The following is a 4,430-nucleotide window of genomic DNA, read 5'->3' as shown; positions in this document are numbered from 1 at the left end:
GAAAAGCCGGTGATTTCGACGACGATTCCGGCTAGTTTTAGGTGAGTCCTGCTCTCCTCTCTCTGCTAGAGATGTTTAGACCTCTTTGGTGACCTGAAAATGAAGTTTGGGTGTCGATTTGCAGGTTTGGTTTTTGAATTTGGGTTGGTGTTTCGAGGCTTTTTCCGGCCGACTGGTTAAACATCTAGGTATTAAAGTTGCTCACCACGCTTCAATCTACAAGTTTGATGTTTTGAGTTTGCCCAAATTCTGAAGTTTTGGGGTGGCGAGTGGCAGCCCGTCTGGCAGTTCCTAGCTCTAGGTTTCGGTGTTAGCTAGCTCTTATTATTGTGAGTTTGTTGAGTTGTGGAAATTTTAGGTTGTGAGGAAGGATTGCATGTTAGGACTTTAAGTTTAAGCTTAGGCTTGTGTGAGGTTGTTGAGTTTATGATTTGGAATGTAGGAGCCGTTTTTGGCAGTTGTAGGAGGTGTAGTTTTGGGTGATCGAGGACCTTGGGAGGTCTTGAAGAAGAGTTGCCCTCCTTGGGCAAACCTTCGGATTTTAGTTTTGGGCTGTTAAATTGGATGACCTTAGAAGGTTGTCATTCCTTGGACTAAGGTTGGACAAAGGTTTAGTTTAAGAGTGTTTGATATCCTATAGTACTTGGTTACTAAGGTTATTAATTGTGTAATTTTAGGTGTGATTAGCTTGGCTCTTTTGGTTGTGTTTTTTGTGAAGACGCAGCGGAAATATTTAGGTGAGTAACATCTCACCAAGGTTCACTTGGAACCAATTATTTAGGGAATTGTGATGATGATTATGATAATTATTGCATTTATGATAATGATTATTATGATGATGATGGTGATGATGATAAAATGATTATGATAATTATTGTGTTATTGATAATGATATTTATGATGATGGTGATGATGCTAAAATGATGATGAATTACGATGATGATTTTTGTTGATGATTTTGATGTTTTTAATTTAAAAATTTTAGTTTTGGTTGTTTTAAAATATATGAGCTTGATCGCCAACGACTCATAGGTAAGATAAAACAAGTTTTCCTATTAAATGATTACTTTTTTTTGAAAGGATTAAATGATTATTTTTAAGGTTTAAGAAATTATAATATTTTTGGTTTTTGTTAGGTTATTTTTGTGGGAATAACTATGTCTTGTGCATATAAATATATGTATGTGGAAGGATATAATTTTATGATGTACTATTGGGTTGTTGATGTTGATTTTATTATATTGTGATTTTTGGTTTAGATAGTCAAACCGGGTTCCAAGCCTTTAATCGGGTGATTGGTTACGGTTATGATGATTCTACTCTATTGTGATTTGTTTGTTTAAATAATCAAACCGGGTTCCAAGTCTTTAATCGGATGATTGGTTACGGTTATGATGCTATTATTATTTTTGAATTGATATTGGACAGTCAAACTAGGTTTCAAGCCTTTGGCCGGGTGATTGGTTACGGTTAGGAGTAGAGTTCTAGTCCGTCTGTCGGTGTAGGTTATGGGAGGTACCTGAAGATATCTAGGACCCATGGGTACATAAATTGTTGTTGTAGGTCATGAGAGGTATTTATTAATATCTGGGACTCATGGGTACATGTGTTTGTTGTAGGTCATGAGAGATATCTTATTGGTATCTGGGACTCATGGGTATATGTATTTTTGTAAAGTGTTGGTTCTGTGATTTTAACTTGTTCTTAATTGTTGTCAATTAATCTTCCTTGCTTTGAGTATCTCCTGAACTATGCTTAATGCATGAGACTCTTTAATCTTATTTGTGTGATTTTTAGTGGATTTCTTGAACTATCTTTTTGCAGCATTCACTTATGATTGATTGTTTTGTGAATTGTTATGTTTTCTTATTTACTCTCTTTTGAATTTTATTGTTTGAGGCAATTCTTGAACTAAGTTGTAAGCAGGAATTTCCGGTTTTATTTTGTGTGTTGTTGGGTTGAGTTATTTTGAGAGTTACTCATACGGGCTTTTTAGCTTACCGGGTTTGTTGTTTACAACCCGGTGCACCAATTTTTGGTGTAGAGGTTAGACCTGCAGGTGATAATCAGCAGGGTTGAGGCGGTGGCTTAGGAGCTGGGTTTTAGACAATGTGCAATTTTTGTATATTTTGTTAATTTGTTTTTAAGCTCTTGTGAGCGACGTTATTATTACTAGACTTTTGAAATTAATGTAATTAAAGAGATATAATGTTTACTTCAGTTGTTGAGTTTGTTGACATTTACATTTTCAGTATTTGTTTTTAGTTTGATAGTTGTTGAGCAGGTTTTGGGATAGAAGATTTTAAAATCTATCATGTCTAAATTTTTGAAAATTTATCCTTCGAAAATTAGGACGTGACACCTGCACAATCAATCACCAAGAGATCGAATTAATTTACCTCATTAATGGACTGCCACCGGGACTGATGATTTCCGTGATAGCTTCCGGTACCCATCTCCTTCTTCCTCTTCTATCTGCTCCTTCTTCCAGAAAGCAACACTAACAGATTTATAATCTACAAATCCTACCCAGATCTCTAAACACCCCAATTCGAAATATATCTTCTGCTTGTAACCCAGATTCTCTGCTCTTCACTCTCTCTGTTACAAACTGGATGAGGTGACGTCTGGAAAAAGAAGGTCTCTTTGCATTTATGTTGCTAACCCTCCTTGACGGCAACATATGAGGGCAAAAAAGTCTTTTGCATACTAGAACGTAATATATGTGAGTGGGGCACCGGACGCAATGTGTCCCAATCAACGTGCCTTTGCCATTACTTACTTGGTAACAATTTCATTCGAGTAATTTTGGCACACTATATTCTTTTTTTGTTTCATGTTACCCGTGGCCACTAATTCATTTTCTTTTCTATGCATGGTTGCATCCTCCTCAAAATAATTCGTTGGTAACTAATTATAAGTGAATCATTTTGGGATGTACTACATGCATCTTATTTTATGTAGTAGTTGATATGGCAAATGCAAATCATATATAATATGAAATTCTGATAAGTTAAATTTTTGACCACATCAGCTGCCATGTAACGTACCGTATATGTTAAATTTTAATCTATGTAGTATTCCAAAAAATGCTTCACATACTGTATATGATTTTTTCTTTAATGATTACTGATGATCGTGTGCCTCTATCTCGGGAAAATAAAAAAAAAACATTTTTTATCGCCGTGCAAGAGTTGCTTCTTAATTAGTGAGGGCTCTGGATTTGAAATTATGCTCTCGGTTGTTTCCTTACCGTATGCTGAGTGGTATACATTAAAACTCCTCCCGTGATATTCCAAATACAACCCCCCACAATCTTTGTTTTCTATATGTCCATTCGTTACTTTTGTTCTCATCCAATTTTAACTAAAATTTTTACACGCATCAAGGTGCAAAGTGAACTGTGAGACCCCGGAAATATTTAAGTAGTAAAATAGAATGGCTTGATATGTATACTGTGATCTTATTAAGTGTCGAGATTTTAGTAGACAATTATTATTGTGCGTGTGCAAACGTTTGATTTTGTTGGTTTTGAAATTTATTATTTTCGAATTAGTCCTACGAAAAAGGTAGGGCTGGGCACGGGACGGGATGGGCCAGGATTTAATGAATCCCGTCCTGTCCCGAAAATAAAAGAACAGAACGGGACAGGACGGGACGAGAAGGCATTTTTAGAAATCTGTCCCGTACGTCCCGATCTCGAACGGGACTGGGACGGGATCGGGACAGGATCGGGATCCCGACAAATTAACCCTAAAACAATAACTGAAAAAGATCCAAAAAAAAAAACATGAATGAAATTAAAAGTACTGAAATGAACAAGAACATAGGTGCATAGGTGCTAAATTACATCTTATTGTAAAAGTACTAATTAAACATCCCACATTAAAAGTATTGAATGAACTTGAAAAACTCAGACCATAATATATCAAACATCAATAGGACCAGCAGCAATACCTTTTCCCTTTGCTTTTGCTCTTGAAGGTGGAGGTGGACACACATTAGCTTTGCTAGTTGCTGTGCTCTCATGCTCTGCAAATGTACACAAGTAAAAGATTAGTTAAGTTGATCAAAGTTATCAAAGTAAAAGAAAGAAAACATTAAAACTTGCAAATGTATATACCTAGCTCAACACCTTCGTAGAATTCATAGTTTTCAATTGTGCAATCATCTATATTCTCTGCAATATCATTACGAAGCAACCAATTTTGCATGCAAATAAGTCCCTCAACTGTCTTAGGAGTTAATGAACTCCTTAAACAGTCAACTACTCTGCCCCTAGTTGAGAAAGCGGACTCCGAGGCCATTGTGGACACTTGAATTAAAAGAACATCCCTAGCTATTGCTGCCAAAACTGGATACTTGAATTGATTAAGCTTCCACCATAGCAGGATGTCAAAGCAATCTAAATCATCTATGAGCTCCAATGC

This window comes from Fragaria vesca, linkage group LG4 (assembly GCF_000184155.1).
Source record: "Fragaria vesca subsp. vesca linkage group LG4, FraVesHawaii_1.0, whole genome shotgun sequence".
Lineage (NCBI taxonomy): Eukaryota > Viridiplantae > Streptophyta > Magnoliopsida > Rosales > Rosaceae > Fragaria > Fragaria vesca.
The sequence above is the reverse complement of the archived record's forward strand: the minus strand, read 5'-3'. Positions refer to the sequence as shown.